General features: G+C 36.7%; 1 pseudogene; it reads right to left on the bottom strand.

The window, feature by feature from the left end:
* Positions 1–574: 574 nt before the first annotated feature.
* Positions 575–9,929, bottom strand: LOC136129788 (histone H2A.V-like; annotated as a pseudogene).
* Between the last annotated feature and the right edge of the window lie 15,644 nt (positions 9,930–25,573).

The raw sequence follows: 25,573 nt of genomic DNA on the forward strand, positions 1-25,573 counted from the left end.
ATTCTTAACCACTGTACCACCAGGGAAGCCCTCAGCTGTTTTAATTAAACAAAGCTCTTTTAATAAAAGATAAAGTTGGAAAGGGTAATTTAAAAAATATGGTTTATCAATTCCATTTTTGTATAAAGCAACATGGGAGAAACCTAGCCAAGGAACACACAATTGTTGTCACATGAAAAGGTACGTTTTTAAAAAAGATTTTTTGGACGTGGACCATTTTTAAAATCTTTATTGAATTTGTTATAATATTGCTTCTGTTTTATGTCTTTTTTTTTTTTTTTTTTTTGGCCACAAGGCGTGTGGGATCTTAGCTCCCCCAACAGGGATGGAACCTGCACCCCCTGCCTTGAAGGCCAAGTCTCAACCACTGGACCACCAGGGAAGTCCCCCAAAAGCTACTTTTTTCAAACTGCGAGTCTAAGAACCTACAAATGCTTCTTTTAGCAAGTCTGAAGCAACTTTCTATGCTTTTCCACTTAACAGTTTTAAAAATTCCACATAGCCCCATTATTTTTCTTCTGCCCCAGTTACAGTACAATGACGGCGGAGGAAGAATGTCAGTTAAAATAACTATCTAAGCAGTTCTCTGCTGTCCCTTAATCAGAGAGTTGCGGATGTGAGGGATCACACCACCCCCAGCTATGGTAGGTAGCCTTGATAAGCGAGTCCAACCTCTCGTCTCCGCGGATCGCACGCTGCACGTGGCGCGGAGTGATCCGTGTAACTTCGAGATCCTCGGAAGCGTCCCTTGCTGGCGCCAGCTACTGAAGTACAGCCCGGGCACTACCACAGTGGCACCCGCTCTTCCTTGTGGCTCGTGGTGCGAGTCTTAAAATGTCTGTGGATGCAGCCCACGGGAAATTGTAGCCCAGCTCTCTGTGAGTAGACACTGTCTTAGCCTTGGCCTTCCCGCTGTCCTGCCCAGCTTCGTCTCCGCCGCTCCCGACCTCGGTCCCAACGCCACCCCTTCGCACCACACCCCTCCCTGCCGCCGCTGCACAGACCGCGGCCGCCACCGGGGCCCCTGGAAAGGGTAATTTAGATATGAGAGTTGTACCCTTTAGCTCAGGGATTCTCTAATTCGGTGTGAGGTTTATTAATGCGCAGAGCGTACTAAATATGACAGTTCCAAGGCCTCCTTGTAGAGATGCTAGTAGGGTCTGGGGGAAAGCATTGCTGTTACACACTCCAGATGATTCTGAGGTGGGCAGTCCGTGAGCCACACTTGACGAGCACTGCTTAAGACGGAAGCAAAGGTGTTAGATTGGGCTTTGTTCACTCGGCCTCCCAGGAAGGAATGCAACAGCTCTCTTCAAGACCCTATTTTTAAGGAAGTGGAACCCACCTCAGACCTTTGTTAAGGAATTTTGGTCTTATTCGTCTCCAGCTTTTATGCACCCCATCTCTCCTCCTTCCTATCCTTAGTTTCTAAGGTATGCTTGGATTTTCTTATCGTTACTTTCTTGCCTTGATCTGTGTTGTTTTTTCTTTTCTAGTCATGATTTTTGTTGAATGCTGGCTACCCTAGAATACCACCCAAACAACTCACTGAGAAGACAAAGCCGCATTTATTCTTACCACAGTAAGGAGAAACACTGAATTGACAGTGTCTTAGCATCTTAGAGGGAGGAGGACAAAGTTGGGATATTTATGAGAGTCTTGGAGTCTTGTTTAAGCCTGGACTTCCAGTGTAGTGGCTTGATTAGAATTGGGTAAGAATCATAGTCTAATAGTTTAAAATTTGTGGATTTTGAGGTGATGGGTCCAGAGTCTGGGGGTGTAAACTGTTATTTCTGTTTTTTATTGAAGAGTTTATGAATCTTTTGTAAAATTCTTGTAATGAACAAAAATGTTATTTTTATCTTCCTGGGCAAGAGTTTCCTGGAATAGTAAAGTTATATTGATGAGGACAGTGGAATAATAAAGTCGTGTGAACATAGACAGTAAGCTGTGTGGATGAAGATGGTTTCAGCTCTCATTATATTAAAATAAAAATAATTTGAATTATACATTCATTTCTTTATTGGTTTAATTTTATTGGCACAATTTAAAGTATACATTTTTTTCCCAGAAAAGTCTCAAGTTTGTTATATTCCCTGGGTTCTTTCATGCTTGAGAATGTTTGTTGCTATTTAAATGTGAAAAACATTTTTTTTGTTGTTGTTGTTTTTCTTTTTGTTTTTGTTTTTGCGGTATGTGGGCCTCTCACTGCTGTGGCCTCTCACGTTGTGGAGCACAGGCTCCGGACGCGCAGGCTCAGCAGCCATGGCTCACGGGCCCAGCCGCTCCGCGGCATGTGGGATCTTCCCAGACCGGGGCACGAACCCGTGTCCCCTGCATCGGCAGGCGGACTCTCAACCACTGCGCCACCAGGGAAGCCCGTGAAAAACATTTTGGTGGAATGTAATATTCTTAGTTTTTCTCAGAAATATAAAAAAAGTTTTCTAGTATTTTCCAATGTACCTTTCCATATAGACATTAGAGAGAAATAATTTTTTAATAATAAGATTATATCTACTGCTTTTTATATTAAACATTTTAAATTTAAGTTGACATTAAATTCATATAATTTTAAAGGAAGAAAAAGAAATGGGTGAAATGGAAAGAATTGCTAAATTTAAGTGACTGTTTATCCATGAAAAGAGATATTACTTTGTAAAGTATCCTTTTAAGGTTAACAACAAAAGGTTATGAAAAAAGTGAAGTCTTTGGAGCCATGTTTTTATGATGTATTTTTTAAATGTTATCTATTATTTTGCTATAATGATAAATGAAAATAGTTTGTACTTTTATGTTTACTCCCATCCCTTCCTCCTCCTGCTAATTTTTTAGGTAAGTTGTCATTTTCATGTTTTCAAGTTTATGACATTTACGTGCTGTTCTCTAACCACAAGTCTTGCTATCACTTGTTTCACCACAGCTTCTCTATTTAAGAAAATCTTTATGTCGATTCATCTCTTGATTGGTTGGATTTCACTGTCAAGTAGATTTTTCTGTCCAAAAAAGGCTTATAGATATGTGTTCCTGAGATTTTGCATATGTGAAGATATTTATTACTTTTATGTTTGAAGTACAATTTGGCAATGTATGAACTTCTTGGGTTACCTTCGTCAAGATTCTGTAGACATTGGGTTTCTTTCCTTCAAAAACTTGCTCTATTATTTTTTAGCACTGAATATCGCGGAGCTGTCTGAGGTTAGCTTGATTTTTTTTCCTTGTAGGTGACTTGTATTAGCCAGGGATCTCCAGAGAAACAACCAATAAGAGATATATATATATATATATATATATATATATATATATATATATTTCATGCTTATGGAGGCTGAGAGGTCCCAAGGTCTGCAGTTGGCAAACTGGCAACCCAAGAGAGCTGGCAGTGTAGTTTCAGTCTGAGTCCAAAGGCCTGAAAACCAGGAGAGCCAATTGGTGCAAGTTCTAGTCTGAAGGTGAAAGATTGATGTCCCAGCTCAATCAGTTAGGCAGGTAAATTTCCCTTTTACTCAGTTTTTTTGTTCTGTTCAAGTCTTCAGTTGATTAGATGAGGTCTAAGCGACATTAGAGAGGACAGTCTGCTTTACTCAGTCTACCAATTCAAATGTTAATCTCATGCAGAAATACTCTCACAGCCACACCCAGAATAATATTTGACCAAATGGCTGGGTACCTTGTAGCCCAGTCAATATGACATAAAAAATTAACTATCACATATGTTTTCTTCTTGAGTGACTGAAGTATTATTTCTTTGTCCTTGAAATTCAATAACTTAACTAGGTTATATATATATTTTAATTTATATTTTATTGAAGTATAGTTGATTTACAATGTTGTGTTACTTTCTGGTGTACAACAAAGTGACATATATGTGTATATATATGTATATGTTCTTTTTCATATTCTTTTCCATTGTGGTTTGTTACAGGATATTGAATATAGTTCCCTGTGCTATACAGTAGGACCTTGTTGTTTATCCATTCTCTATATAATAGTTTGCATCTGCTAATCCCAAACTCCCAGTCTATTCCTCCCCAAACCCCCTTCCCCTTGGCAGCCACAAGTCTGTTCTTTATGTCTGTGAGTGTTTAATTAGGCTATCTTAACTATTCTATGTCCATTTTCACTTAAACAATTTCGTTACTAGTCCTCAGAAGCTGTTACTACTTCTGCTTCCCCCATCCCCACATTATGATAGTCATCAAAAAGAAAAAATATATACGAAACTCTTTTCCCACCATGAAACAGATATTAATATCTGTTGAAATGAGAGATATGCAAAATGTGATCAGCATTTCATAATTCTGTCGTTTACTTAACACATTGTGACTGCTATGCATCTGCTAGATTCTTTTCAGTTCTTTCTTAATTCAGCAGTTAAAGTCCCTGCTCTCCACGATCCAGGGTTAGTTGGTCACATTTCCACATCATGACTGTTAGGTATGTGTAGTATCCATCTGTCTTATTCATGGGTGCCATTATCTTTTCATATACGAGAGAAACTTTCATGTTATTTCCCAGCCCCCTAATGGAGGAGTCAGGATGGAGATCTGTGGACATCCTTACAGCTACCACAGGCATGTGACATAAGCTTCAGCAATTATATGTACCAGTGTGAGACTTTGATGTGGAAGTGAAAGAGGTGGAGTAGCTTCAAAACAGCAACATTTAAATATTTCTCATGTTGGAGAGGGCAGAATGGGGATGGTTTGTTTCAGCTCCATGAAGTCCCTCAGCTGCGATGCCTAGACTGGCTGGGGACTGGAAGATTGAGAAGGGCTTCTTCACTCACATCTCTGACACTTGTGCTTCTTCATGTGGCCTGTGTTCCACATTGCATTGCATCCTTCAGGGCCGCTCCACAGGTCCTCTCTCTCTAGTTACTTAACTTCTTACATACCAGCTTAGGGTCCAAAGAGCATAAAGCAGAAGCTGCCAGACTTTCTTAAAACCTAGGCTAAAGAACCCTGGATCATCATTTGCTCTATATTCTACAAGTCAAAATAGATTTTCTTAGAATGAATTTAATTTGTAAATGGTTTGGACTTCGAAAATGCAACTTAAAAGAATCATGAGGCCATGTGGTGATTCTCCTCCACTCTTTCTCAATTTTAGGCAATGAATAGAAGAGTAAGATTATAGTAGTTCTTCAGAAAGTTTGTGCTTATTTTCCATTGTTGATGTCAGACTCTTTAAAATGTTCGTAGTTTGGAAATTCTTACAGATGTAAGTTTAAATCCTTTTCTGAAACCAGAGTCATTTAAAAATCATTGTAAAAGGTACCTTAAGAAGAGGACAGTGTGGTGGTTAAGAGTGTAATTTTTGGAACTTGACTTGTTAAGTTCAGATCTAGCTCCATCTCTTACTGGCTGTGTGACCTAGAGCAAGTTACTTAGCCTCTCAGTGCCTCAAGTTCCTCAAATGCAAGATGGGGATCTTAATAGTCTTTCTCTTATAGAGTTGTTGTGAAGGTTTAATGAATTTGTACATGTAAAGCCCTTATAATATATACCCTACACTAAATGCTAAATTTTATTTATCATCATCATCATCATCATTATTGTTGTTATATGTAAAACAATCCAACAGAATGCAGCAAAAGAGAAAAAATGAAAACAAAAAAGAAAATGTTAGAAATATGACCAGGGTGATAGTACACATGAAGATTCAATAAGTGTGTATTGATTAATCTTCACTACTGAGGACATAATTAGATTGGATAAACATTACAAAATCCATTTATTAATATATGATGTATCCAAGAGCCAAATCTGAAACAAAACCACGTAGAAAGATAGAAAATAAAGAGATAATTAAAATATATATCAGGAAAATTATAATTTAAAATAGTTGGCAAAACAAAATTATACAAAGTAGAAACTAAGGCAAAAAGCATAAGCAGAGATAAAGATTATTACATAATAATAAAGGAAGAATTAACTAAGAAGATATAAAAATTATGAACTTCTGTGTACCCAGCATTGTCTCAAAATATAAAACTGACACAATTATAAGGTAAATTTGATAAATTCACAAAGATACTGGGAGATTTTTAGCAAACCATTATCAGAAATTGATCAAGTAGATAAAAATGTAATGATCTTGAACAAAAATAATAGCTTGATCTGTACCCTAAAGTAGAAAATATACATTCTTTTTAAGGGTACATAAAACAGTTATAAACAGTGGCATTAGGTACAGGTAGTAGTTCTCAAAAGAAGTCTCAGTGAAGGTCAGAGCAAGTCCTCTGAACACAGTACATTAAATTAGAAGTCAAGAATAAACAATTATTATTATTTTGAATTTTATTTAATTTTTTATACAGCAGGTTCTTATTTAGTTATCTTTTTTATACATATTAGTATATATATTAAATCCCAATCTCCCAATTCATCCCACACCACCCACACCCCCACCACTTCCCCGCCTTCGTGTTCATATGTTTGTTCTCTACATCTGTGAAGAATAGACAATTATTTAGGAAGGCTCCATAGATTTGTAAACTAAAAAAGGACTACTACATGAGACAAAGGGGAAATCACAATGAAAATTACAATACATTTTTAGAATTGAGTGTCATTGAAATTTCTGCTCATTGAAGTTGCTAAAAAAAAAAGTACATGGAGTTTCTTTTATAGCTGTTTGAAAATAGTTCAAATTATTGAAGTATCAGCACAAAAATTTGAAAAAAATTGATGAAAGGAAGCAAAAAAAGAGAAATGAATGAACTAGGAAACAGAAACATAGATCAACAGAAGCAAAAGCTGTTTATTAGGATTTAGGCAGTATTTATAACATTTGGTATACGTGAAATATTGTCTCGTGGTTGCTCTGTCATAGAGATAGGGAAAGGAGAGATGTGCATAGAGACAAGGAAGGGAGAGAGGAGGATTTCAGAATTTTGCAGTGAACTTTTGGTCTCTGTTATCATGTTATCTAATCACACAGACGTCTTCCTTCCTTTTTTTAAAAAATAAATTTATTTATTTGTGATGCTTTGGGTCTTCATTGCTACGTGCAGGCTTTCTCTAGTTGTGAAGAGCGGGGACTACTCTTCACTGTGGAGTGAGGGCTTCTGATTGCGGTGGCTTCTCTTGTTGTGGAGCACGGGCTCTAGGTGCGCGGGCTTCAGTAGTTTTGGCAAGCGGGCTCAGTAGTTGTGGCTCGTGGGCTCTAGAGCTCAGGCTCAGCAGTTGTGGCGCACGGGCTTAGTTGCTCCATGGCATGTGGGATCTTCCCGGACCAGGGCTTGAACCCGTGTTACCTGCATTTGTCAGGCAGATTCTTAACCACTGTGCCACCAGGGAAGCCCCCTTTCTTTAGTTTCTAATGTTACTTTACCTTCTGAGAAATAAGAAAATACTTTCCCTTTGGAATTCACATGGTTTAGGAAGTGAATAAATTTCCTAATGCATTTTCTCAAGTGTGTTAGTCCCACTACAAATTCAAAGCAAAATATTCAAGACAATTTAAATACAAATTTAAATTTACATATTTAAGGCAAATATAGTTATACATTCCTCACAGAGAAGTGAAGTAGAAAATATATGTGGCAAAAACTAAATTCCTACTCAGTGTGAGTTGAAGCATATATGGAATGTTTCAGACATATATACAAGAATTGGTGAGATGTACTTAATAAATTAACAAAATGTTTTTCCTAAAATTTCAGGGTTCAGGTTTTGTTTTGTTGTACTTTAATTTTGTAGTCACATCTGTTCTTTTTAGAGTCAAGCCTTTTACATTATCCAGAATGATGCTACCTGTTTTATTATTAGAGAGGTTACTAATGGGAACTGTCTGTATATAGACTTATTTAATCTAGTTGATTGCTAATAAATTCTAGGGGGAAAATGGTATTTTATTGAATTAGTTACATTTATGTAACTGGAATTGCTGTCATTTCTCCTCTAAGAAACCTTAATTCCCTTGTTCAAATTGCTCAAACTAGGTCACCACTGAATGCTGTAATAGGTAACCCAATGAGTTTTGCAGTCACAGAATATCCTGATGCCCTTATTTAATGCAATCATTTTGGACTTTAAACCAGATAGGCTCATTATCTTCTCTCTTCAACATGCCTCATAGTTAAGGAAAAATTAGTGTTAATTTAGAATAAGAATGTTTTATTCTTTCTTAACTCAAAACACATATGCTGCCTCTTTTATTAAAATTAGCTCTCCTGTCATGGTTTGTGGATTTCCAGTCTTATGAATTCATTACATTGCCATTTTATGTTCAGGAACAACCTGTGTATCCTTTGGCTTTGCTAGGTTGTTGTAAAAGGAAATGGAAAAGATTAGAAGTTAAGCTTAGTTTAATAGATATTTATTGAACATCTATTATATGCTCATTGTTGTGGGGAAAAAACCCCATAAGAAATGACTTGCTTATTTCACTCAAAACTAATATGAGTAATTAATTGTTCAAACGAATGGAGCAAACTTTAAGTGCTGTTTTGAACATTTCAAATTTTGTCTACCAGGGGAACTATCAACATAAAAAGATGGGACTCTGCTTCATTCACGCAACAAACACTTGGTGAGCACTTACTGTATAAGATAGAATACAATAATTGCGTACAACACAGAGGTAGTCCCGGCCTGCATGATGCTGGGAAAAATGTAGAAAATAGTTTTATAGGGAACAGAGTCTTCTACTGAAAGGCAATTTCTGGGATTTCAAAAAGTGATGACAAATGTGGTACTCTTCTCCCATGCTCAAAAGAACCCTAAGGGGAGACCTGTGATCACAGGCATGTTCTGTCTTGTTCCTATTGCTCCATGAGAGAAACATGGTCGATTGATTTCCAAGCTTCAGTGGGCATTTGACAACACATGTGTCAAATGCAGCCACTCAAATTCTCACCTTTTCCTTGAAAGAAAAACACCCCTGATTTGCTAAATCCATGCAAAAATGAGATTGTGGTTAAAACACAGTAAAACTTAAGCTGTTCTTTAGGGCACATGTTTTTCTTTTTAAGTTAAAAAAATGCTGATGTAACCAGGGAAAAAAACTAATACCCTGCGGTTAACCTAAGTGCTACAGAATGAGTATAGTATAAGTATTTCAAATCTTCAAGGAAATAATTTGAACTGGTAAAACTGGTGGAATTGCTTTGCACGTAGTGGCTTTCTTGAATACTGTATATTTAAATATACATAAAAATATATGCATATCCTCAGAGAATCTATATATCAGGTATTGAAGATTTTAATATGTGCCAGGTACTTTGCTAAGTGCTTTACATATATAGTCTAAGCATTACAGTAATCCTTACAATAGGAACTATCATTAGCGAGATTTTGCAGATGAGAAAATTGATGCTTAAAGAAGTAAATTTAAAAAAAAATTTAAATCTTATTAAATTTCACGGAACTAAGTGGCAAGTCCTGGCTTTTAAACCAGATCTGCTTAATTCCAAAGACTATCTTTTAAACCATCCTGCTATTTGGTTTAAATTTTTATTTATCCAACTTGTAGTTTTCTTTTTTTATCCCTCCAAAGATTTTTGCTCCTATTTAATATATAGCCTTGGAGACTTTTGTAGATCAAAAGTTAAGACCTAGTACCTTGTCTGCCAAACAGTTATTGACCCTTATTAGCATTTACTGGTAACAGCCACTCTATCCAGTCCTGTTTTTATTGAAGTGCATTGGTTACTATCATTATTTGAAAAGTATTTAAAATGGGTCCGAAGTCTATACAAAGAGTCTTTGCAAAATATAATTAAAGCACCTATTATACCTTTATGACTCAAGGCATATCATGCGTGATCTCTATTTTCCTTCTCCCTCAAATCTGGCCTACTGGTTTTATTTTCTCTCTGTACCAGGTCCAAAATCTGATGTTCTTGAACTGCTTTTCAGTGACCTGGCATTTTGCAAAATTTCTGGGTTTTTCTCTAGAGCAGAAGCATCCAATTCATAGGTCATAATCCAAATCTGATATGTCTATTTCGTACATTGTTCTTAAGGTTTTTTTTTGAGCCAACAGTTAAAACTCAGGAAATTTCATATAAAATATCTGGATCCTAAACATAATCTGGCAACACTGGATCTGAGCTTCTGCGTGGTAATAAATGCCTAGCTCTGGGTAGTAGGAGCCCTTTTACATAGGGTGGTTCTCTCCTATATACCACAGACACAAGCACTCACAGTTGGCTTTCCAATTCTAGTTGCCAATGCCAATAGCGTCAGCATTATCAATGTATCAATTGTGCTTGCACTGTTAGTTTTCTCACAGTAGAGAACTATTTCTCTATACCATGTCTTAAAAGTGGGAAAATGAAAAACATATCCAAAGGTTAGTGTACTTCAAGAAAAATGGAAAAAAGCATATTTCTCTCTAGATTTGAAGAATATTCAATAATCCTTAATATGTAATCAAAATATTTTTACCCATTTTTTTTTTTACTAATTTATGTTATCTCTCAAGTGACAGGGTTTATGACTTTGGACTTAGAACAAGATACTGTTTATCTGGTAAATAGTTACAGACACTGAAGAATTAACAAAAAGGAACAAGGATTAGAGTTACCAAAATTCTCTTTGATTCAGTCTAATTCCTTTAGGATCACCGACATTTCTTTGAAGTTTAACTGTATAAGTCATAAATTTAATTGAATCACTGAGTAAATTCATTTGTGAAGAACTATGTGTAAAAGTAGGTCCTTCTATTGTTACTTTATTTGTAAAATGTTTATATATAATTAAATTCAATGAAAGAAATTTTACCTGTGTTACATAGCATTCAGTTATAAATTAGTTACCTAATCAATATCCCTCCCTCCCTTCTCCTTTACTAACAGAAGTCTTCTTCTTTTTTTTTTTTTTTTATGGATTCTTTTTTCTTTTTTGGCTGTGTTGGGTCTTCGTTGCTGCACATGGGCTTTTTCTAGTGGTGGCCCCAGGGGCTACTCTTCATTGCAGTGGGCAGGCTTCTCATCGCGGTGGCTTCTCTTGTTACAGAGCACGGGCTCTAGGCACGTGGGCTTCAGTAGTTTCAGCACACAAGCTCAGTAGTTGCAGCTCGTGGGCTCTAGAGCACAGCCTCAGTAGTTGTGGCACATGGGCTTAGGTGCTCCGCGGCATGTGGGCTCTTCCGAGACCAGGGATTGAACCTGTGTCCGCTGCATTGGCAGGCGGATTCTTAACCACTGCACCCCCAGGGAAGTCCTGAAGCCTTATTCTTTTGAGGCATCAGTGAAACCATGAAAAACACTCATCTTCTAGACTCCTTTGCAACTTGGAATAGCTATATGACCCAGACAGTGAGATGTATGTGGAATTCTACTGGATGGAGCTAATGAGAAAGCCAGTTTTTTTGTTAATATTGATTACAGCCTCAGTTGGCATACTCCTTTTTTTGTGTACTTTACCCTAAACTTTTTTCCTGCCTAAAATACATATGCAGTTCCTGAAGATAGAAGTCATTTTGTGACCATAAGGACAAAAGCCAAATGCTCAAGGTGGGTAGAAGAACGTTAGATGGAACCTGAGTTCTTTATGCTTTTATGGAGTTACCATACCAGACTTGGGTGATCTACTTTCATACTTCTAGTTATTGAGAAGAATATTCCTCTATTTAGTTATGCTTCTGTACTCAGGTTTAGGATGTATGCATTCAACTTATATGTATGCATTATGAGTTGAAATAAGATTTTGGATATATTGGGTTAAGAATAAATGTATCATTAAAATGAATTTCACCTGAGTATTCCGAGCTACGTCAGAAAAATGGTGGAATAGGCAGTCCCATCTTATGTTTATGAGAAATCCAGAATCCAATTAAGAAGTTGCAGCACACCAGACACAGAACTGAACACAGCTGCATTGAAATGGGTAAAAAGAGGGATTTAACTTGATCTGCTTCAACTCCTCCCCCAGACTGGCACAATTCAGCGCCAAGGGAGATCAGCTGAGCCTGTGACTTCTACAGTTGTGTGTGGCGGGTCGGGGGGATGGAGCACATTCCTGGCCTCCCTGTCTTTCACTGGGCATCCACAGGGCTGGTTTCCGTCCTGCCTCACACCAAGTGCTGAAGGAATCAGCATTGTTTGGAAGCCTTGAACAGATAAGAGCAAAGGAAAACAGGAAGGAGGGTCCCTGAAGCCAGCACAGATCTACAAGATTGAGAAAACAGCACTGACACCTCTCGCCTAATAAGGAGGGAGAGGAGTGGAACATGTCTCCAACATCATCAGTTTTCAGTGCACTCCCTGAGAGACCAGTCCATCCCACCTCACATCGAATGCCAAAGAACCCAGTACAACTGGACACCAAAGGGAGTAAGAGACTACAGGATCCTGAGAGAGAGGTTGGGGCACGTAGGTACAAAGCTCCAGAATCTAGCCAGGTTGCAGATCTTTGCAGTCAAAGCCAATCCATAACGTCTGGAAGAAGTGGCTCTTTCTTTAAATGCATAGACCTTAACACAAAACTACAGAACATGAAGAATCAGGAAAACATGACACAACCAAAGGAATAAAATAAATTTCCAGTTACTAACCCTAAAGAAATGGAAATATATGAATTACCTGACCAGAATTCAAAAGAATCATTGTAAAGAAGCTGTCTTAGACTTTCTGGGCTGCTATAACAAAATAGCACAGACTGGGTAGCTTACAATAGAAATTTGTTTTTTACAGTTTTACATGCTGGAAGTCCAAGATCATGGTGCATGTTTGGATGAGAGCTTTCGTCTGGAGTGCAGACTTCTCACTGTGTCATGACATAATGCAAGAGGCTAGGGAGCTCTGTGGAATCTCTTTTATAAGAGGACTAATTCTATTCATGAGGGTTCCACCCTCATGGCCTGATCACCTCCCCTAATCCCCAGTTACTGATACCTTTAGAGGTTAGGATTTCAACATACATACTTTTTTGGGGGGGGGATGCAAATGCTCCTCATTCAAAAGGTATAGAGTGGATTAAAAAATGGGTTAAAAAACCCACAATCCAATTATATGCTGTCTATAAGAGACTCACTTTAGATTTAAGGACACATATAGGCTGAAAGTAAAAAGATGGACAAAGATATACCATGCAAATGGTAACCAAAATAAAGCAGAGGTGGCTATAATTATATTAGAGAAAATAGACTTTAAGTAAAAAGCTATCACAAAAAAAGTTATTATAGACTGATAGAAGGGTCAATTCATCAGGAAGATATGACAATTATAAACTTATATGGACCCAACATCAGATCACCTAAATATACAAAACAAACATTGACAGATCTGAAGGGAGAAAAGACAGCAGCACAATGTAGGAGATGCCAATATTCTACTTTCAATAGTGGGTAAAACATCCAGACAGAAAATCAATAAGGAAACAGTAGGCTTGAACAACACTATAGAACAAGTAAACCTAACAGACATATATAGAACATTCCAACCAACAGCAGAATACACATTCTTTTCCAGCACACACAGAACTTATTCCAGGATAGATCACATGTTGGGTCACAAAACAAGTCTTAACAAATTCAAGAAGATTGAAATTTTACCAAGTATCTTTTCTGACTACAATGGAATGAAAATAAAAATCAACTAAGAATGAAAATTGGAAAATTCACAAATAGGGGGAAATTAAATAATATACTCTTGAATATCCATTAGATCAAAGAAGAAATCAAAAAGGAAATTAGATATTGGAAAATAGCTTAAGGCAAATGAAAATGAAAACAAAATATACCAAAACTTATGGGATGCAGCAAAAGCAGTACTGAGGGAGGTTTATAGTGATAAATTCTCACATTAATGTGAAGAAATATCTCAAATAAACAATACAACCTTACACTTCAAAGAAGTAGAAAAATAATAAACTAAGCCTAAAGTTATCAGAAGGAAGGAAAGAATAGAGATTAGAGTAGAAATAAATGAAGTAAAGAATGGAAAAATAGAAAATTGATGAAACTAGGAGTTGATTTTTGGAAAAGATAAACAAAATTGGCAAACCCTTAGCCACACTAATTAAGAAAAAAAGAAGATTCAAATAAGTAAAGTCAGAAAAGAAAGAGGAGACATTACGATTGACATCACAGATATAAAAAGGATCATAAGAGGCTATTATGCACAATTATATACCAACAAATTGAATAACCTAGCAGAAATGAGTAAATTCCTAGAAGCAGACAACCAACCTAGAAGTTGTCAACCTAGGTAGACGACCTACCAAGACTGAATTGTGAAGAGATAGAAAACCTGAACAGAGTTATAACAAATAAGGAGGTTTATAGAAATCAGTAATCAAAAACATCCTACAGAGAAAAGTCCAGGGCCAGATGTCTTAACTGTTGAATTACACTAAACATTTAAAGAATAAACACCACTTCTTCTTACTCTTCCAAAAAAATGGAAGAAAAGAATACACTTCCAAACTCATTTTATGAGGCTATCATTATCCTGATACCAAGCCAGATAAGGACACCACAAGAAAAGGAAACTATGGGCCAATATCCCTGATGAACATAGATGGAAAAATTCTCAACAAAACAATAGAAAAATGAATTCAGCAACACATTAAAAGGATCCTATGCCATGCTCAAGTGGGATTTATTCCTGGGATAAAAGAATGGTTCAACAAAGGAAAATGAGAGACTTCCCTGGTGGGCCAGTGAATAAGACTCCATACTTCCAATGCAGGGGGCCTGGGTTTGATCCATGGTCAGGGAACTAAATCTCACATGCTTCAATTAAGAGTTTGCATGCCACAACAAAAGATTCTGCATGCCAAGAGTTTGCATGCCACAACTAAAGAACCTGCGTGCCACAACAAAGATCCCACATAAGCAGAAACTAACACACCATTGTAAAGCAATTATACTCCATTAAAGATGTTAAAAAAATAAATAAATAAAATGAAAACTAGTGCATGTGAATTAATCATAAGTAAATAAGACCAAAATCAAAAAAAAAAAAAAGATCCCAAATGTAGCAACGAAGATCCTGCATGCCACAACTAAGACCCGGTGCAGCCAAATAAATAAATAAATAGGAAAATGAATTAATTTCATACACCATATTAACAGAATGAAAGATAAATATCTCATGCTCATCTCAATAGATGCAGAAAAATCATTTGACATAATTCAACACCCTTTCATTATAAAAACTCTCAAAAATCTTGTCATGGAAGGATTTTACTTCAATTTAGTAAAGCTCATATATGGAAAGCCCACATCATATGCAACAGTGCAGAACTGAAAGCTTTTCCTCTAAAATCAGAAAGAGACAAGGATGTCCACTCTCACCACTTCTATTCAGTATAGTACTGGAAGTACTAGCCAGAGCTATTAGGCAGAAAAAGATATGAAAAGCACCCAAATCAGAAGGGAAGAAGTAAAATTATCTTTGTTTGCAGATAACATGATCTTATATGTAGAAAACCCTGAAGACTCCACAATAAAAGATGCTAACAAATAAATGAATTCAGTAAAGGTGTGGGGTAAAAAATCAACGTAACAAAATGTTTTGTTTCTAAAATAGATAAACAACAAGGATTTACTGTATAGCACAGGGAACTATATTCAATATCTTGCGATGAACTATATAATGGAAAATTTTAAAAAAGAATATAGATATATACATATATATGTATAACTGAATCACTTTGCTGTACACCTGAAACTAACACAATATTGTAAATCAACTATATACTTCAATTAAAAAGAAGTTTCATTTCTATACACCAGCAACAAACTATCCAAAAAGAAAAGTAGGAAACAATCCATTTATAATAACATCAAAAAGAATAAAATACTTAGAAATTAACTTAACCAAGGAGGTGAAAGACTTGTACACTGAAAACTACAAAACACTGCTGAGTAAAATTAAAGACAAATAAATGGAAAGTCATTCTGTGTTCACAAATTCAAAGGCTTAATATTGTTAAAATGTCTGTACTACCCAAAGTGATCTACAGATTCAGTGTAATTCCTATCAAAATCCCAATGGTATTTTTTTATAGAAATAGAAAAAAAAATCCTAAAACTCATATGGAATCACAAATAACTTCAAATAGCCAAAGCAATCTTAAGAAGATCAAAGCTGGAGACATCACAGTCCTCATTTCAAAATATATCACAAAGCTACAGTAACTAAAATACTATGGTACTGGCATAAAGACAACATATAGACCAAAGGAACAGAATAGAGAACCCAGAAATAAATCCATGCATTTATGGTCAACTGACCTTCGACAAGAGTGTCAAGAATATACAATGATAGTATCGTTAACAAATGGTGCTGAGAGAACTGTATATCCACATCTAAAAGAATAAAGTTGGACCCTTCTCTTACACTATACACAATAAGCAACTTAGAATTGATTAAAGATTTAAATGTAAGACCTGAAATTATAAAGTTCTTAGAAGAAAACATATGAGACAAGTTTGGAACATTGGTCTTGGCAAAGATTTCTTGGATATGACATCAAAACCACAGCAAAAATAAAGTGAGACTACATCAAACTAAAATGCTTCTTCATAGCAAAGGGAACAATCAACAAAGTAAAAAGGCAAACTATGGAAGGGGAGAAAGTATCTGATAAGTTAATACCCAAATATACAAGGAACTCCTACAACTCAATAGCAAAAAAAAAAAAAAAACCCAAAACAAAACCCCCACAAATAACCTGATTAAAAAATGGGCAAGGGAATTGAATAGACATTTTTCCAAAGAAGATATAGAACTGGCCAACAGGTATATGAAATGATGGTCAGCATCACTAATCATGAGGGAAATGCAAAACAAAACCACACTGGAATGTCTCCTCACACCTGCCTGAAGGGCTGTTATATAAAAAAACCCCAAAAAACAAAGATAAATGCTGGCAAGGACTTGAAGAAATTGGAATGCTTGTACACAATTGATGTGAATATAAGTTGGTGCAGCCAGTATGGAAAACAGTATGAAGGTTCCTTAAAGAACTAAAAATAGAATTATCATAGGATCCAACCATCCTACCTCTGGGTATAAATTCAAAAGAATAGATCCAACCATACTGTCTACAAGAAACCCACTTTAAATATTATGACACAGAAAGATTAAAAGCAAAGGGATGGGAAAAGATATGTTATGCTAACATGAATCCAAACTGTTGTCTGGAAGTAGAGCAGCCATCTTGTGTCCATAATGATTAAGCCATTTGCTAAAGTGGGTAGATCCACAAGGGAGTCTGGGTCTTGGATGCTTTTCTTAAGCACTGCACCAGCCCTGGACTTTATGCCTCCAGTCGTCTTGTTAATGTGATAAAAATAAACCCCTACTTGGGTAAACCATGATAATTGTTACATATGACTGCAAGAAGTCTCTAAATGATACTAAAGGAGACTGGCATTTATTGATGATTCTGTATTAGGAGCTTCACATATACTATTTTTTTTTTTTTTTTTGCAGTATGTGGGCCTCTCACTGCTGTGGCCTCTCCCGCCGCGGAGCACAGGCTCCGGACGTGCAGGCCCAGCGGCCATGGCTCACGGGCCCAGCCGCTCTGCGGCACGTGGGATCCCCCCGGACCAGGGCATGAACCTGTGTCCCCTGCATCGGTAGGCGGACTCCCAACCACTGTGCCACCAGGGAAGCCCCACATATACTATTCTTATTTAATCCTTCTAGCAGCATTTTAAAGATGAAGACACTGAGACTCAGAATTTAAGTAACTAGTGTAGGGTTACACAGCTAGTGTATAGAGGAACTTGGATATGAAACTTGGTCTTTGACATCCTATGTAATCATCACCATCATTTTAGGGTTAGCATTTTTTTGTTTCATTAACATGTTTGCACTAAAAGTGTTTTCCCAAGATGAGAATAATTTTTAACGTAATTTTCAGTGAATATAAATAGTTGTTTTTATTTTAATTGTTATTTTTTAAAAATGTTAGGTAACAAATACATTTTCTTACCTGAAAGCTGGAGTCAGGATAAGGTTAGGTATATTGATTTAACCTTCATGCATAGTTTTTTGTGCAGAACTCGTGTTGAAATAAAATTATGAAGCAAGAAAAAAATCCCTGGCTTTTAAAAATCTTTTATTTTCTCTGTAATACTGCTTACCAAGATGTCATGATGCTAAGTACAAGAAATGTACAATTGGGAAAAAAGTTGGTGAGATTAGATTAGAAGGGAGGGATGTGTATTTAGTGAAGGAGGAACATATCTTGAAGCCTAATAAAGAAGATGTTACAGGCTACATTTATGTATTGTTTGTCAGGGATGGATGGATGAATCTAAATGATTTTGTGCTATCAAGATATCTGGTACAAGTTTCTGAAAAGTATTATACTCAGGGTGATGCTTTTTTTCTTTTTTCTCCAATCACCTTTGTCTTAAATTTTTAAAATCATGTCTGATTTGAGGGAAATAGCATCCATTTGTTTCTGGTTCATTTCCCCTTTACTCATTTATTTGTAACATAAATCTCTAAAACAGAGGGCTTTGGGAAAAGCTAAATTTAGTTTTCCATTATCTCTCATAATGAAAAACACGGAGATCAGAGTACAAAAGCCCTAAACAGAAAGTCGTAATTGGTATCTATGGATATTTCTTCAAGTTAGCTACTACATAAAGTTCCCATAGTCAGCAACTTAAACTAGGGTCATTCTGCTAGATTCCTCTTTGTGGAATGTTGCAAGATACTTTCCTGGCAGAGTCAAGGAAGCTTTTTCAGAGTTGCTTCAATTCAACCAATGGTTTATTGAGTACCAGCAGAGATCTAGGCTCTTTTGGGAATAAGAAATTTATATTAGTCACATTTCCAACCCTCACATAACATCAAGGTCCATTGGATAGGTCAGACATAAGTAACAGATTGGAAGGTCAAAAAGGTGTTACTGGTCTGGCAATGAGAGCTATAGAGGTCTTTTGGGTTTATCAGTGGGGAGATATAAATTAAGACTTAAGTGTATATGTGTGTGTGTGTGTGTATGAGAGAGAGAGAGAGAGAGAGAGAGAGAGAGAGAGAGAGAGAGAGAGAGGGAGAGAGGGAGGGAAAGAGAGATTTGGGTTAGACCTTAAGAGGTTTTTAAGACTTATATGTATGTGCATGAAAAGAAGGCTAGGGTGGGGGGGGGTCACAAGTTAGGGAACATTTCATAGAGAGTTATAACATCAATATGATGCAGGAATATCATAGATACTGGGTTAAGAAGTTCATATACAAGGCAGGTTTTTGGAAGATTTATTTTGGGGAGGTACAATTTTATTCTCTATTTTTGTGTCTCAAACATAACCTCTACCTGGGATTGGTGACTTCTTTCTATCAAGTGCCCTTGTTAAATCATATAACTTTTCTCTCCTTTGCTCTTGTCACCTTGAGTTCCTTTATGGACATAGCTAAATAGGTAGCCCCTTTAGCATGGCTTGGCTTGGTAGAAACTATGAAAATAATTTAACCTTTGGAATTGCTGTTTTATTGTCATAAAAACTGATTAAAATTTTCTAGGATAAAAAGCTTCACAGAAGATTGCAAATTTATCTAGTTTTCCAATTTCATTTAACATTCCTGTTTTCAAAATATATTGAGATAAAAATGGACCCCTTAAGGTATAATTTTGAAAGAATGCAGAGAGATTCAGAAAATGTATGATCTTAAGGTTGTCCAGGCTCTGAGTAATACTATAGGTATAAATTTTACATGTGGAATTGAGACTCTTGTAAATAAAATTTCATTTACCTTCTTACTTATACAGAGGAAATGTGTATTGAGTTGAAATTGCCAGTTCTCTGTGTCTGCAAAGCAGTAATAGAGGAGGGTAGGTTGAGGTTGGGAATAGTTTCCATTATTTATAGGACTCCTACTTGTTTAGCTAGAGGAAGATTTTTAAAATCCCTTTCTGTAGAAATAATGTCAGGTGGACTGCATCATGGTTTCAGTCTCACTGCACTTCTGGGAATCCACAAATAACAAGAGCTGGACAATTCAGGAGACTCTGGCCAAGAACATAGAAGAAGACATAGTTTTCCTTTTTTTTAAAAAAATGATGAACACAGTAAATGTGTTTTTAAAATGGATTGTTTTAGGAATACAGGTCTAGCAAGTGCAGATTTTAGGCCACAAACAATGTACAAAACAAACACACAAATAAAAAACACTCATTTTTTTCCTAGCAATTTTTATTTCAAACCCTTATTCTGCCTGCTGGTAAAGATTAAATATTAGTTCAATCACTTCAGGGGTACCTGTCCTCCTACACATTTCCCCCATATTGTATGTAAGTTCCAGAGGACTTATGGAAGCTCTGGGACTCATTCTTGGTTGTTGTCATCTATCCGCTATGACACCAGCTGAGATGTATATTATTTTTTCCTCTTTCAGTAATTGGTCTATGTGTGTTACTACTGTATTCTGCTGTCTCAATCACATGGCTTCTGTACCCCACTTTGTGTATGAAACACCTTTGGCTCTGCTCCTGGACCCCAATGATGAAGGGGAAATCTCTCCATGTAGACAAGCCCCAGAGGCATTCTATCTACTATTTCTCCTACTATGCTGCAGCTGTCAAGTTCCTCTCTGTTTTATGTGCAAATGAAGGACACAGATCCTCACTCCTCTCAGATTCCAGGGTTTCTCTGCCTCCCAATCCCCAGCCTCTAAGGGCGCTTTCTTAGGGAACCAACAGCATACAGCCTTCTTGTTTTCCCTGTCCCTTCTCTTTTTCCTCCCCTTGCCACACATCCCCACTGTAAAAGGGAGTCTTCGTCTAGCCTGCAGGTGATGTGATGTGACTTCCTTCATTCTTTCCAATCTGTTATTTAAAGCATACATTTTATGTTTTTAAGGGCTCAGATTTTGGGACCTCAGAAACTCACACCCTGAAAATGAAGCGTCAGGTTTTGAAACTCAAAAACTGTAACTGCCTTTAACTGCCTTTCTGCTAATTTATCACCCTCCCTAAGACAAGGCATCATTATACTCATGCTGTCTTAGTAATAGAGTTAATGTATTAAGCCATATACCGCCACACTTGTGTTTTTAGCCATACTTTATGGTGATGTACAAAGAATATTTCCTTTTATTCTTGAACATCTCATTTTCAGGAACTGCAGAGAGTCTGGTTTTACCCTACTTACAGCTAACAAGTTAGCCTGCTACACAGTCTCACGGATGATGGTAGAAGACATGAGACTCAGGAGTCAAAGGACAATTTATTACTAATATAAATAGCAGTAGCCAGAGTACCAATCAGCAGTTTTGGAGCCCCAGTTCCCACATGATGATGACAAGAGTGACAGATGCCACCTGTGTATGCAGCGGGTTATGTTACAGGAGAGGAACTTTCAGCTTAGGGAATTTGAGCATTTTATAATAGGCAGTAAGCATACCTGCCTTTTGCTTCAGAGAGACATTATCTGTATAGCTGTTTGCAGATATTTTTGGAAAGATAGTATGTAGCTAAGGTCTGTTAGTGCCTTACTTGCAAGATATACAGGAATGCAAAAGAATCATGAATGTGTCTCCTTATTCCCATTAGCATTCAGAGAAATTTGCTTTAATAACAAAAACCCTTGGATCACCAAGCAAAAGTTTGAAGTCTCTTAGTTGTCCATTGCCCCCTTAGATTATGATTTTAACCTTATCACAAAGTGATAAGGCAAAGACCCAGTACCCTGACACACGTGACAATAGTAATAGTGTTGAGTAGTAATTAATGTTTATTTAATGAGATATTCCACCTCCCCCTCAGGTCCCAGGTCCTTAACACTGCCCCATACTTGTTCATTCTAATGGATATTGGCTATTGGGCACCCTCATTTATTCATTTATTTATTAGTCAACTTAAAAAATCAGTTTTAAGGATTTTTACTAGGATGAATGTGATGTGTTTTGAAATACATTTAAAACACCCTACTGAGACCTACTGAGAATAGGAAGATGTTAGAGGGAAGATATGTTAACTCTTCCTTAAACTAAAATGAATTTTTTGTTTAAATCCAGTTTTATGTATTCAAAGGACAGCTTCTAGAGTAAATGCATGAGCCAAATAAATGGATAACAGTGAAAAACAATGTAGTCAATTTTATATGTAAAAGCAACTGAATTTTCCTCTTTCCCTAGGGATGTTTATTCTTATGCAGATAAATCCAGGATAATAAACCTGGGGACAGTTCTGCTTTCTGGAAGGAAATTCTTTTGATTCCTCTTTGATTTTTATCAAAAAAATTAGTTTCTGGTATCTGTACTATTTAGTTACTGGTGATGATGGAGCAAATTAAAGTGTGCTAGTTATATTTACTATAGTTAAACAACAACCACAAAGGAGAATCTATATGAAATATTTATGGAAGCTGGTAATATTGTTTTACATTTATAATATTTTTCATAATAAAAGTGATAGCCATTCCATTTAAACTGCTTACCATTAGAGTGATAAAGATTATATTTTTCAACGAATTAAATTAGGTCTCAGTGTATGGCATCTGGAGTGAACTCAGCTAACTGATATACCTGATAGCTTTCTTCCTAATCAGCAGGACTTGAAGTCTGTGTTCCCTGACACCTGCTAAATTGTAGACCGTACTTGATGCAGCAGCACTAAAAATGAGGACCTCAGACAAGCCATCCTAGCCACTGTGGCACACATGCTTGGTAGTGTATCCCTTTGCATACCAGGGCAGCTTATAAAGGATGAGTGATCTTTGCTGTGTGGAGATAGTACAGTGTTTTTGCAGAGTGTACTTATTATCTCTAGAAAATTGACCTAAGATGTAATGTGGCTGCTGTGGGAGGATTTATGTAGTCATTAGGATAATTTTGTCTTTATTGCAAAAGTGCTGGATATTTTGTCCTCAACTGAGAAGTATTGTGGTAATTAGTACTGAGGCATCTTGGAAAAGTAGTCTGGACCCTCATTGTAAATCCCTCCAAGGTACCAGCATGAATGCTTTCCGCTACTTACATTTCATCCTCTATAACTCATGCCTCTGAGGAGACCCTTGAGGATCCTTGGCAAAGGACCAGTAGTTTATTTAGTTTCATCACAATAACAGCATCCAGACAGGAATGTTTGCGCAATGCATCCAGGGAAATGGAATCACAATCCAGCTTTACTTAAGATTCTCATGCCTACAATGAGGTACAGAAGCAACAAAGAGCTGTTAGATTTCAAGAGCTTGGACTCTGAAGAAGGCAGTGAAGAAGGCAGTCCTATAGTTAAGGACTAGAGGCCCTGCTCCTGCTTTCAGGGCACAAAATAAGCCTCCTGAATACTAGTGTGACACTGGAAGAGAAGGAGAGCCCTGGTTATGACCAGGGATAATATTCTTGAAGTCCAATAGCTAGGGAGTTCAGAACTGAGATTAATTTGGAGAAAATAAAGTGCTTATGATTGTGAACAGAAGATTTATGCTTGCTAAAATTACTTATTGGTCAATGATAGCATTTTACCATGGTGATCCCTGTGATTGTCAATTAGCATGTATTTCTGTTTATTCATTCATTCAACAAATATTTATTGAGCTTCTATTATGTGACAAATCATGTGCTAGGAGCTAGGAATATAACAGTGGGCAGTACAATCATGATCCCAGTTCTCTGAAAGCTTACTGTCAATAAAGAATACAGATACTAAAACAAATAAATAATTGTAAGTGTGAGGTGTTTAAAATTTACAGGCACAACTCAAGAATTCATAAATGTAATTTTACTTTTTTAAAACTGAAAGCAGTTTTGCTCTGGAATCCCCATTTTTACAAACAGTGGGAAATTCCCAATCTTGCCACTTGCAGGTAACTCAGTCACTCCCAGTCTAGAACATAGAGTATTTTAAATAAATATTTAGTTAATTTAAAGATTTATACTCAGTTCAAAATTCACATTTATATCAAGACTGTTTTCACCTTTCAAGAACTTTTCCTTTTATTTCCTAGGGATGTCATCTGGTTATAGCTTATGCAAATGACATCACAGCACCAGGGGTGAAGCGTCTGGTCCATATGCCGTCCTATTTCCTGGCTGACCTTCACCGACATGTCTTGTTCTCCTTGGTCCTTGAGTATTACCTTCTGATCCCATTGCAACTTTTGTTGATGTGCTCTGTTCCAGTTACTATTGCTGCATAACTTGCCACCACCAACTTAGTGGAATAAAATGACAAACATATTATTATACTCACAAATTCCATGAATCAAGAATTTGGAGAGGACACGATAGGAATGAATTATCTCTGCTCCATTATGTCAGAGATCTATGGGAAGACTCTGTTTAGGAGTAACTTGAAAACGGGTCTGGAATCATAAGAAGCCTTTCTCATTCACTTTCATGCCTGGAATAAAGTAGTTCTTGCTGGGACTTCAATTGGGGCTGTCAGACAACACTTCTAAATATCCTCTTGTGTGGCTGCTTGGGGTTCCTCATAGCATGGTGGCTGGTGGTATACATTCTCTTTTTCACATAATTGCAGGTGACAATGTCACTAAGTTTTCTGATTCTCCATAATAGGGATTCTCCTTCTAGTTTTTTTTTTTTTCTCCTTCCAGTTTTTGCACTTCATTTTGAGCTCTCTTAACTGGCAACATTCTCAAAATACAGATTTGTATTAACAGCCTATTCAAGGCAACTTAGACTTTCTCAGTAATCCTCCTCAAAATCCTTTCAGCCCAGTTCCAAAGCAACTACTACATTTCTAGGTATTTGTATGGTAACCTTACATTTACAGGTACAAAATTGGTATTAGTTTTCTACTGTTTGCAACAACTTACCCCCAAACTTGATAGCTTAAAACAACAAAGTTTATTATTTCACAGTGTCTGTGAATCAGCAATCTGGGCACAGGTTAGCATAGGGACTCTCACATGATTACAGTAAAGATGTCAGCTGAGATTGCAGTCTTATCTGAAACTTAACTGGGGAATGATCTGTGTCCAAGCTTACGCAGTGGTTATTGGTAGGATTAAGTTCTTCATAGGTTGGACTGAGGCTGTCTTCAGTTCCTTGGCACATGGGCCTTTCCACATGGCAGCCTGGTTCATCAGAGTGAGCCAGCAAAGAAAACAAAAGAGCACCAGCAAGAGAGTGCGTGTCAGAGCCAGAAGGCACAGTCTTTCATAATCTAATCTTGGAAGTAACATCCCATCACTTTTAACTGCATTGTATTCACTAGAAGGAAGTCACTGGGTTCCAGCCCACACACATGAGGAGAGGATTACACAAGGGAGTCATTCTCAGGAGCCAGGAGATCACTGGGGACCATTTTAGAAGCAGCCCTATCACATATACATTTATGGATTTGCTTATAAAAAATATAACAATAAAGGAAAGTTTGCAAAGTATTTTAATATATTGAAAGAACCTTTGACTGTCAGACTAGAGACTTGGGTTCTCACTTGACTTCTGCTACTAATTGAGGAGTCTACTTAAATTCCATGGGTCTTAGTTACCTTAGCTCTAAAATGAGAATACTGATAAAGATATTTTGAAAGTTTTCTTCTTATTCTTTTACTGAAAATATTTTATTTTTTTTATTGGAGTCTAGTAGCTTTACAATGTTGTGTTAGTTTCTGCTGTACAGCAAAGTGAATCAGTTATACATATACATATATCCGCTCTTATATTTCCTTCTCATTTGGGTTACCACAG

The sequence above is a fragment of the Phocoena phocoena genome, chromosome 1 (assembly GCF_963924675.1).
Source record: "Phocoena phocoena chromosome 1, mPhoPho1.1, whole genome shotgun sequence".
Taxonomy (NCBI): domain Eukaryota; kingdom Metazoa; phylum Chordata; class Mammalia; order Artiodactyla; family Phocoenidae; genus Phocoena; species Phocoena phocoena.